Here is a 12,767-nt window from a genome sequence, read left to right on the forward strand (position 1 = left end):
GCCTGCTCCCTACAAGTAGCTGCCAGGCCCCTGATAGCTGTTTCTATTCAGTCTGAGATCGAGCATGGTGGAGGTGGGGCCTTCTCCCTGATCTAGACCTGCAGGGAAGCAAATATTTGTGGGCAGGCATCTACTAGCATGGAGCAGGCTCTGTGGTGTAACGTCCCAGAAGAGAGGAGGAGCACTAAAGAGCAGCTACAGGGTCACACTGAATTACAGGTACTGTGAGGATGGGGACCAGCACTATTCATGTTATCTTTACAGTTTATGAGGACATGATCATTAGAATAATTCGTTTAGCCCCAGAGTATCTCTTTAATGCCTATGGATTTAGAATGTGATATAAAAGGAGCTCCCATAGGTGTCATATGTAGATATCCCAATACATTTGTCCAGATAGTGTATGTGGCAAATTGTATGTTAACCATACAAATAGCATTTTTATGGGACTGCTTAGTAGGCACTATATCACTTTCTAGTTCAGTGTTACTAAAGCATAATTAGTATGTCCCAAATAAAACTAACCCAGTGCTGAGAGTCAGAAAAGATCATTGGTAAAAAAAAAAAAAGTGCAGGTTTCTTAAGAGTGTCTGCTACTTTCCTACCATGGCCTAAACTTATGTTATGGTGTCATCCCTACCATTCTTTACTTACATATAGCCTTACCTCAGCACTACATTGCAAATTTAATATGACCCATTTAGTTGTCATTGTATAGACTTGTATGACTGCGCGTGATCTGATTTGCAGAAAAGCTCGCAGCATACTGTGATTGTTTTTGCATTCCAAATGGACATGAGAAAAAAATACAAAAAAAAACCCCACTGAAGTGGTTTGCCCCATTGGCTAACAATGGTCCGGGTGCAATGTCAGATTTTCTCGCATTGCATAAAGGGGGCTTTACACGCAGCGACATCGCTAGCGATCTTGTTAATGATGTGATATGCCCAGATCGTTGCAACAATTTACCGAGATCGTTCATAGGTCGTTTTGTAGTGGTCACGCGTAACTATCTCACAAACGACACAACATCGTTCAGCGATATATTGTTTGACCAAGGCGGTCCTGTGGACACCGTCACACAGCATTCATCCCGACGATTCCAGCAATGACAGAGGCGTATATTTATGTACGCCTTATCAACCATGCCTACCAAATCAGAACGCAGTTGGTACCACCAATCAGAGCGGAGGAGGCGTGGAGCATTGCTCATAACGACATGCCTGCGTTGCTGATGACGGACGCACTAACGATGTTGTTCGTCGTTGGCAGGGTGTCAAACGTAGCAATATGTCTGCTGCGTTCCAAACGACGAACAATATTTTGAAAATGAACGACGTGTCAACGATCAAAGATTTTCGCTAGTTTTAAGATCGTTGGGAGTCGCTCGTAGGCATCACACACAATGACGTCGCTAACGATGACGGAAGTGCGTCACGAAAACCGTGACCCCCGACGACATATCGTCAGATAAATCATAGCGTGTAAAGCCGCCTTTAGTCTGACTTATATGTTAATGTGAGTAAGGCCTTACTGGCAGCTGAGACGAACTCTGCAGTGTTTTGGGATTTTTTTTAAGTTCTGCGGGATCCCAAGACCTGAAATCTCACCTATCAGCAGAACATGTTGTTAACGGAGAAGACAGTAAATGTGGCGTCACAACACTGAGAATGTAACAGCGATGGAGAGCCGACGTTGGGCTCCGGGTGGACGACTACCTACTATTTTACAAAGCATTTGGGGTACAATTTTCTTAAAATCAAAACCACTTTAGCATCACTTAGTTTTGACAATTTGGGGGTTTGGCATTATGGGCATTGTTTTAGTTATTGAGGCCAATTCATCATTTGTAACATTTCGATTTGTTGCCATGTCCTGCAGCAGTTCTACTCCATTACCTTAGTGGAGTAACACATCAGTCCTTTTTTCCCCTCACTTGAATGTGCGACCTTTTAAAGGATTGTGCTACATTTTACTGTACACTGTGTGCAGAATTATTAGATCACATGATAATTTTTTTACATGTTGTCCTACTCCAAGCTGTATAGGCTTGAGAGCCATCTACCAGTTAAGTAAATCAGGTGATGTGCATCTCTGTAATGAGGAGGGGTGTGGTGTAATGAGATCAACACCCTATATAAGGTGTGCTTAATTATTAGGCAACTTCCTTTCCTTTGGCAAAATGGGTGAGAAGAGAGATTTGACGGGCTCTGAAAAGTCCAAAATTGTGAGATATCTTGCAGAGGGATGCAGCAGTCTTGAAATTGCCAAACTTTTGAAGCGTGATCACTGAACAATCAAGCGTTTTATGGCAAATACCTAACAGGGCCGCAAGAAGCGTGTTGGCCAAAATAGGCGCAAAATAACTGCCCATGAATTGAGGAAAATCAAGCGTGAAGCTGCCAAGATGCCATTTGCTACCAGTTTGGCCATATTTCAGAGCTGCAACATTACTGGAGTATCAAAAAGCACAAGGTGTTCCATACGCAGGGACATGGCCAAGGTAAAGAAGGCTGAAAAACGACCACCTTTGAACAAGAAACATAAGACAAAACGTCTGGACTGGGCCAAGAAATATCTTAAGACTGATTTTTCAAAGGTTTTATGGACTGATGAAATGAGAGTGACTCTTAATGGGCCAGATGGATGGGCCAGAGGCTGGATCAGTAAAAAGCAGGGAGCTGCACTCCGACTCAGACGCCAGCAAAGTGGAGGTGGGGTACTGGTATGGGCTGGTATAATCAAAGATGAACTTGTGGGACCTTTTCGGGTTGAGGATGTAGTAAAGCTCAACTCCCAGACCTACTGCCAGTTTCTTGAAGACAACTTCTTCAAGCAGTGGTACAGGAAGAAGTCGGTATCGTTCAAGAAAAACATGATTTTCATGCCGGACAATGCTCCATCACATGCATCCAACTACTCCACAGCGTGGCTGGCCATTAACGGTCTAAAAAATGAAAAATGAATAATGACATGACCGCCTTGTTCACCTCATCTGAACCCCATAGAGAACCTGTGGTCCCTCATAAAATGTAAGATCTACAGGGAGGGAAAACAGTACACCTCTCGGAACAGTGTCTAGGAGGCTGTGGTGGCTGCTGCACGCAATATTGATCGTAAACAGATCAAGCAACTGACAGAATCTATGGATGGTAGGCTTTTGTGTGTCATCATAAAGAAAGGTGGCTATATTGGTCACTAATTTTTTGGGGTTTTGTTTTTGCATGTCAGAAATGTTTTTCTAAATTTTGTGCAGTTATATTGGTTTACCTGATGAAAATAAACAAGTGAGATGGGAATATATTTGGTTTTTATTAAGTTGCCTAATAATTCTGCACAGTAATAGTTACCTGCACAAACAGATATCCTCCTAAGATAGCCAAATCTAAAAACACCCCACTCCAACTTCCAAAAATATTAAGCTTTGATATTTTTTGAGTCTTTTGGGTTGATTGAGAACATAGTTGTTGATCAATAATAAAAAAGTCCTATAAAATACAACTTGCCTAATAATTCTGCACATGGTGTAGAAAAAAAAAAGAAAGAGGCAAAAACAAAAAATTTGGGGACTTTTCAGAAAAGTAATCAATGTGCACTATTGTTAAATTTCTGCCAACAAAAAGAAGACAAACACTTAATGCCCAGTCACACACAACGACTTACCAGCGATCCCGACAATGATACGACCTGATAAGGATCGCTGGTAAGTCGCTGGGAGATCGCTGGTGAGATGTCACACAGTCAGTCCTTACTAACGATGCAGTAACGATGAGCGGCCTGTATAATGATCTCGGCGGTCGTTGGGACCCTGTTAGGAGGTCGTTGGTAGGTGTAAAACACAGCGATGCATCCTGCCCAGCAGGACATCGTCTTTGAAAAAAATGGTCCGGACCATTCGGCAATGACTAGCGATCTCACAGCAGGGGCCCGATCGCTGGTAGGTGTCACACATAACGAGATCTCTGGCGAGATCGTTGCTACGTCATAGAAACTGTGACTCAGCAACGATCCCATTAGCGATCTCGTGTGTGATGGGGCCTTTAGTCTGAGTTCACATGTCCAGTAATTATGCATTAGAATGGATCCTGTAGAGATCAGATGGCAAAAAAGCTCTGCAAACACAACTTTTTTGTACGTTGTTCAATAACTGATTTCTGCTTGATCAGTTTTTTTTAACATTGGAGTCTATGAAGAATGGATTGCTATTTAGCCATCCATTATTGTTGCAAAGAGTCCTTTGTAAGGGATCTGTTCTTTTCTTACAGGATTGATGTCAGTTGGAATATAAATAGCAATCCATTAACAGATCCGTTCTCCATAGACTCCCATGTTAAATAAAAGGATCGGGCAGAAATCATTTTCTGCACAGATCTCTGCAGGATCCGTTCTAGAGGATGATTACAGGACATGTGAACTCAGCCTTACAGTAGTGAGGGTATACTTTCTTAAGAATGTCTGCAGTCTAGCAGAAAAGCTTGCCTTATCCTACTGCACCTTTGGCCTTACTGCATCTCTGGCCATAATGCACTTTTGGCCCTTCTGCACCTCTGGGCCTTCTGCACCTCTAGCCCTTTTGCACCTCTAGCCCTTCTGCACCTCTAGCCCTTCTGCACCTCTAGCCCTTCTGCACCTCTAGCCCTTCTGCACCTCTAGCCCTTCTGCACCTCTGGCCCTTCTGCACCTCTGGCCCTTCTGCACCTCTGGCCCTTCTGCACCTCTGGCCCTTCTGCACCTCTAGTTTTTAACCACTTAATAAACAAGGAAAGCACTGATGGACACAGACAGAAAAAGACTCATGTGCAAGAACAATATATAGGCACTTTGCAGCTAAAGAGTGCCTAAAAATGCAAAATTGCCCACCTTCTTTGTGAGTAGAAATGGGCCCCCTTACCTCTTGGGCCCCTGTGTTGCGCACAGGTTGCACCAATGACATGTCTGCCCCTGAAGATTTCCATCAGGGGCAGACATGTCATTGGTGCAACCTGTGCGGGGCAGGGGCCCAAGAGGTAATGGGGCCCATTTCTACTCACAAAGAAGGTGTGCAATTTTGTATTTTTAGGCTATCACAAGATAGCCCAAATCTTTTTCTACTGTCTTGTTAGAATGTCAGTGAGGAGTGTGACTATAGGACGTGTATAACGTGTGTGACATGTTCTTCTATGCAAAACCTTATCTAAGAATTTTTATTATTTCTTGGAATGGCAAAGTTTTTAAAAGACACAGTTAGTGAAATGTGCACAAATTAAAAAAAGACAGGTCTTGTTCAAGCTTTGATGTGCAATAGTCGACTAAAATAACTGTTCCCATGCAGAGAATGGATTTCTTGGGATTGTGGGAATACGGGGCCTCTCGGTAGAATCCATAGTAAAAATCTCTAAGCATGGCAGAAAAATCATTCGGTTGGTAAGAAAAGAAGGAAATTAGATCTGGAATGTAAACCTTGTTCTAAGCAATACAATTCTATTAATGTAACTTAGAGACATGTGAACTGACTACACTAAACGACTGCCTGCAGAAATATTTTTAGTAGCTCATGGGCTGCCATCTACCATTGGACTAAGGGTGTTACACTGAACGCCTGATTGATCTTTCCCAACAATAAGCTCCTAAGAAAACCTACAAAACAAAGCACTGAAAAGAAGCGCTGGGAATTCTTCTCAGAAGATCCAATAAACTTAAGGACACAGTATAAATCGGATCTCTAGAGACCATCTGACCCTCTGACACTGTGAAGTATACAGGATACTGGTAAAAATATCAGACCACCTACCTGAAATACAACAGTGCTCATCTTAAAGGAGTAGTCAAAAATAAAGATGGCAATGCAAACAGAATTTATGGAAATAGACGAACAAGGCTAAGTTCACATTGGTGTATAAAATAATCGTCCTAGTTTAATTTAGAATAAAACAAGGATGATTTTTACCCGTATGTCATCTGCTTTTATATATTGGCAGTTATTAAAATTTACAAGACGAAATACAGATTCCTATTTTAAAGAATTGGAGACGGATGATTAGTGGTTAATTCTCTCTGCCGGTCAATAATGATGCTGTGCGTTATTCAAGAAACGTGGTTTATTGATCCAACGCGTTTCGAAGCTGCCTAGCCTCATCATCAGGAAACGAAGATTGTGGTTTTCCATTTTCCTGATGAAGAGTCGAAGCAGCTTCAAAATGCGTTGAATCAATAAACCATTTTTTTTAATAATGCACAGCATCATTATTGACCAGCAGCATGGATTAGTCACTAATCATCCCTCTCTCCTACTCATCGGCCCTTTGAGACTGTGGATCTGCAGCAGCGGTCACTTATATGCCTTTTATCTTCCATCGAGGTGAGCATATATGATTATCTAGATTTCTTTTCTCTCAGATGAAACCCATTACGCTGTCTCTCCTTCCTAGCACATGTGAAGGAGAACTTGTCCACCAGATTTGGCCCCTATAAGCTGCAGCCACCACCAGTGATGTCTTATATACAGCATTTCAGAATACTATATAATAAAGCCCAGGCTGCTGTGTAAAAAACACTTTTATCATACTCACTTAAAGGGTGGTCCGGTCCAATGGGTGTCGCTTCTCTCCGGTCCAGCGCCTCCTCTCTGTGGCAATCACCGTCCTCCTTCTACTAAGGCCCGTGTGCATGACGTGTTTTACATCATCAACACAAGCCGGCATGGAGGTTTTGTGCAGGTGTGCTTTCATCTGCCCTGCTCAGAGCAGATGAAAGTATAGTAGTGCGCATGCGCAGGCGGTCATTAACCTTTCCTTGCACATTACAGTACTTTGATCTGCCCTCAGCAGTGCAGATCAAAATGTACCTGAACAGGACATGTCATCCATATTGGGTTGGGTGGAAGGAGGACGGAGATCGACGCAGAGAGGAGGCACCTCCACAGGACCGCAATATGAGCTAGTGTGGATGATGTAGGACATGTCATCCATACTGGGCTGGGTGGAAGGAGGACAGAGATAGCTGCAAAGAGGAGGCACCGGACCAGAGAGCAGCGACAACAATCAGACCGGACTGGCCCTTAGTTGAGTACTATAAATGTGTTTTTTATGTTCTACATAGCAGCCTGGGCTTTTAAATACAGTGTCCTGGAATACTGTATATACGAGATCAGTCATGGTGGACACAGATTATAGTCGCCAAATCTGGTGACCGGTTCCTTTTAAAGAGTTGCAATGTATCCATAAAAAACACAATACATGGTTGATCCATATAAAATCCCATTATTTTTCTTTTCATCTGTAAAATTGTAACTACGAGTCCTAGCTGATATAAGGAAGAAACTTATGAAAGCTACAATTTTTTCTTTCACATGCAAAGTTGTTCTGTGAAAAAAAAAAAAAATGCACATCTGAACAAGTTTGGTCCGAGTGCTGGCAGTTTTTTCATGGACATCGGAGTGAAAATATGGTGGTGTGAACATGGGCTAAAGACCGCTTTACACGCAGCGACATCGCTAGCGATGTCGCTACCGTTCGCACCCGGCCCCGTCGTGCGTGCGTCATGGGCAAATCGCTGCCCGTGGCGAACAATATCGCAGGTACACGTCACACGAACTTACCTTCCTAACGACGTCGCTGTGGCCGGTGAACAACCTCTTTTCTAAGGGGGAGATTAGTGCGACGTCACAGCGAAGTCACACAGCGGCCCACCAATAGAAGTGGAGGGGCGGAGAGCAGCCGCATGAACGTCACTACCACCTCGTTGCCACAGGACGCAGGAACGCTGTTGTTCGTCGTTCCTGGGGTGTCACACGTAGCGATTTGTGCTGCCTCAGGAACAATGAACAACCTGCGTCCAAAATGAGCAATGATATTTGGAAAATGAACAACGTGCCAACAATCAATGATTTTGTGAGTATTTGGGATCGTTAGCGGTCACTCGTAAGTGTCACACGCAATGACGTCGCTAACGAGGCCGGATGTGCGTCACTAATTCCGTGACCCCAGCGATATCTCGTTAGCGATGTCGCTGCGTGTAAATCGGCCTTAAGAGCGGCCGATCCTTCGGCTTGGCTGTCTTACAAATGAATGTTTGCAAATGCAAAACTTGTTACTCTCCAGCTCTAGCAATGAATGGGTTTAAGCAATGTAGAAGGTTCCCTTGCAACATATATTTTATATATATATATATATATATATATATATATATATATATATATTTACAAATCTTACAGTAATAAACAAATGTGTAAAGTAAAGTCCAAAAGAACGAGTTTATACCGGAAAAATAAACGGTTTCCCAGAATTCCCGTCGAGTTCTTTGTCACTGTCACACCATAATATTCTGTTTTCTCAGGGCAAAAAGCAAATTAATGCATATTATTATCATTTCTCATTTTAGAACTTTCCGTAAGGCAATTTCAGACTGGCACTTTCAGCTCATTATATATTGGTAATATCGTTTTTTTGTGCTATAATTCACATTGCCGGATCATTTTTTACATATACTGTTTAAGAAGGTTAATTTACAGTCTTGCCCAGAAACACTAAATCAAAATCTACACGTAATGGAGGGATTAAATATGATTTAGAACAATGACTTAATGGATGCCCTCTCTGCTAGTCAACGGATTGGGGTTTTTTTTAAAACAATTTCATGGGTTATGGATTTTTTTTATGTGAATTTTAGCAAGTAAAGCACAGAAGTCTACTTGGGTTTGGATGATATATTACATTCGTCTTGATTATTCAGCATTGACGAAAACCTCGGTCAACGGAAGAAAAGTTAAAAAGTGAGTAAAATGGTATATAAACACTCCTGATAGAAAAAAAAAAAAAGTACATAATAACGGCCGGCAGCTCTTTCTTGCACATTATGGGTTAATACCCATTCGGGATGTGTTACATTCAGGACTCACGTGTATTCTTGTTCTGCTCCCTGAAGCTTAGGCTCCTTAAAGAAACAGAACTCCACAACACAAATGATGAAAAAGCGGAAAAAGACAAGTCGTCCTCTGCGAAGCATCTAAATAACAGCGTTTAACCAATTTCTTTTCCCAAGCCACAGTCATTTTTGTAGTGCGCTCTTGATCTGCAATTACCATTTGCCTTCTATTTATATAGTGTCAGATCCGTACTGTATATAGATCTTGCATAATCAACAGTCACACATTGGAGACCTGGGAAGGTAATAAGTGCAATGGAAGGGGATGTGAGCGGCCGGCACTGTGAGACTGTGAGTGGGAACAATCTGCATCTGTGACGGTGAGGAGTTGGAATAGACTTGGATGTGTCATTAGCTGATTCAACAGGAAAAGGCAGAGCGTAGAGTATATGCCACCTCTACTGCCGGGGACGTTCACTACTACAAGAGGGGCAACACACACACCATTACACGGGGACGTACGCTGCTACAAGAGAGGCAACACACATTATTACACGGGGACATATGCTGCTACAAGAGGGGCAACACACACCATTACACGGGGACGTACACTGCTACAAGAGGGGCAACACACACCATTACACGGGGACGTACGCTGCTACAAGAGGCGCAACACACACGATTACACCGGGACGTACACTGCTATAAGAGGGGCAACATACACGATTATACGGGGACGTACACTGCTACAAGAGGGGCAACACACACCATTACACGGGGACGTACGCTGCTACAAGAGGGGCAACACACACGATTACACCGGGACGTACACTGCTACAAGAGGGGCAACACACACCATTACACGGGGACGTACACTGCTACAAGAGGGGCAACACACACGATTATACGGGGATGTACACTGCTACAAGAGGGGCAACACACACGATTACACAGGGACGTACACTACTACAAGAGGGGCAACACACACCATTACACGGGGACGTACACTACTACAAGAGGGGCAACACACACGGTTATACGGGGACGTACACTGCTACAAGAGGCGCAACACACACGATTACACCGGGACGTACACTGCTACAAGAGGGGCAACACACACCATTACACGGGGACGTACGCTGCTACAAGAGGGGCAACACACACGGTTACACGGGGGCATACACTGCTACAAGAGGGGCAACACACACGGTTACACGGGGACGTACACTGCTACAAGAGGGGCAACACACACGGTTACACGGGGACATACACTGCTACAAGAGGGGCAACACACACGATTATACGGGGACGTACACTGCTACAAGAGGGGCAACACACACGATTATACGGGGACGTACACTGCTACAAGAGGGGCAACACACACGATTATACGGGGACGTACACTGCTACAAGAGGGGCAACACACACCATTACACGGGGACGTACGCTGCTACAAGAGGGGCAACACACACGGTTACACGGGGGCATACACTGCTACAAGAGGGGCAACACACACGGTTACACGGGGACGTACACTGCTACAAGAGGGGCAACACACACGGTTACACGGGGACATACACTGCTACAAGAGGGGCAACACACACGATTATACGGGGACGTACACTGCTACAAGAGGGGCAACACACACGATTATACGGGGACGTACACTGCTACAAGAGGGGCAACACACACAATTACACAGTCTGACCATAGAAAAAGTGGAGGGAATTATCACAGGTCCGTCTGCAGACCTGGAACGGCCACGTCCATCCTGTGAACCAGTTTGAGACTTTTTGATGCTGTTTGGGACACTTATCGCTGCAACTATTTAGGGGCCTCGGAAACATGGAACAATTTGTGAGATTTTCTCGAACAAAACCAAATAGAACAATATATGAGTGAAAATCTCTGTGGGAGTGGGACAGATCCTCAGTCTAGGAATTTTTTTTTTATCACAGATGAGACATTTTAAAGGCATTTCTTCTACTTAAAACTGACTCAGTTTGAAAGACACATTGTGAACATGTCATGAGATCTCCACATTGTGATCATGTCATGAGATCTCCACATTGTGATCATGTCATGAGATCTCCACATTGTGATCATGTCATGAGAGCTCCACACTGTGATCATTTCATGAGATCTCCACACTGTGATCATGTCATGAGATCTCCACACTGTGGTCATGTCATGAGATCTCCACATTGTGATCATGTCATGAGATCTCTACATTGTGATCATTTAATGGGATCTCCACATTGTGATCATTTCACGGGATCTCCACACTGTGATCATTTCATGAGATCTGCACATTGTGATATTTCATGAGATCTCCACAGTGATCATTTTATGGGATCTCCACAAAGTGATCAGTTCAGGAGTTCTCCAAGTTGTGATCATTTCATGGTATCTTCACACTGTGATAATTTCATGAGATCTCCATAATGTGATCATTTCAGGAGATCTCCATAATGTGATCATTTCAGGAGATCTCCATAATGTGATCATTTCAGGAGATTTCCATAATGTGATCATTTCAGGAGATCTCCATAATGTGATCATTTCAGGAGATCTCCATAATGTGATCATTTCAGGAGATTTCCATAATGTGATCATTTCAGGAGATCTCCATAATGTGATCATTTCAGGAGATCTCCATAATGCGATCATTTCAGGAGATCTCCATAATGCGATCATTTCAGGAGATCTCCATAATGTGATCATTACAGGAGATCTCCATAATGTGATCATTTCAGGAGATCTCAACATTGTGATCATTTCATGAAATCTTAATATTGTGATCTCCACGTTGTGATCATTTCATGTGATATTCCCCCTGAGATGAGCATGGTCCTCTCACATTCACACATTGGTATTGACATCACACATCCTTCTTATACAGAAGCTGCTTCTTATAGAAGGGTAATAAGTGCAGCAGTCAGTGCATTATCTGCAAGTTCCCACAGAAGACTCTGCTGATATCCACAGATGGACAGGAGACAGGGATGGAAGAACAGAAAACTTACCTGTGAGATCTAGGAGGAGGAAAAAGTAACACTCCAATAGGCTCTGCAGAATGGGAGGATAAATCCTGCGCCCTGTGGCATGCCTCGCCAGCCTCCGGTGCCCATGCACAGGGTGAGATGTAGTCAGCAGTCACTCCGTGCTCCGCGCCTGCATTCTGTGTGCTCCACTACCTCCAGCTGTTTATATCAGTAACTAACCGAGCAGCAAGCAAGAAGCTCCGATCCGCGCATGCTCAGTGCTGCCCTTCACTGCTGCTGCCGCTGCCAGCATCCTCTCACAGACATCTGCGGGGTCCTAGCGACTACTGCTGAGGGCTGACCACAGCGCCCGAGCCGTGCCCGGCCCCGTCCAGCTGCCCCTCCGCCGGCACCTGCCCCTCCGCCGGCCGGGAGCTGCACGACTGCTGGGGCTGCACAGGGCTCTACTGTACGGGACCTAATATGCAGGGCTGGGTGGCCTGTGCATACACACAGCAGCCATAGGGCAGCATTGTCAAGGAAAGATTATTATGCATTGTATTTCATTGATTTACCATTCGTTGCAATTAAAGGATTCATAAAGATATTCCTCCAAATGAAATAGGATTCAATACATTAAATGGAAATATGTGCCTTTTAGTTTTATATATATATATATATATATATATATATATATATATATATATATATATATACATATATATATATATATATATATATATATATATATGTGTGTATATATATATATATATATATATATATATATATTTATCTCTTTCTCTCTCTCTCTCTCTCTCTCTCTATATATATATATATGTATTAGATATAAAACTAGAGGGCATATGTTTCCATCTAATGTATTGAATCCTATATATGTGTATATATATATATATATATATATATATATATATATATATATAT

At 43.2% G+C, this 12,767-nt stretch overlaps 1 protein-coding gene across 1 annotated transcript in view; it reads right to left on the reverse strand.

Annotated features, from left to right (window-relative positions):
• WSCD1 (WSC domain containing 1) overlaps positions 1–12,129 on the reverse strand; it is a 248,127-nt gene extending 235,998 nt beyond the window's left edge. The window contains exon 1 of the mRNA XM_075335278.1: positions 11,868–12,129. The gene's annotated coding sequence lies outside the window, so the exon portion shown is untranslated. The remainder of the gene's footprint in view (positions 1–11,867) is intronic.
• Positions 12,130–12,767: the final 638 nt, after the last annotated feature.

This window comes from Anomaloglossus baeobatrachus, chromosome 2 (assembly GCF_048569485.1).
Source record: "Anomaloglossus baeobatrachus isolate aAnoBae1 chromosome 2, aAnoBae1.hap1, whole genome shotgun sequence".
Taxonomy (NCBI): Eukaryota; Metazoa; Chordata; class Amphibia; order Anura; family Aromobatidae; genus Anomaloglossus; species Anomaloglossus baeobatrachus.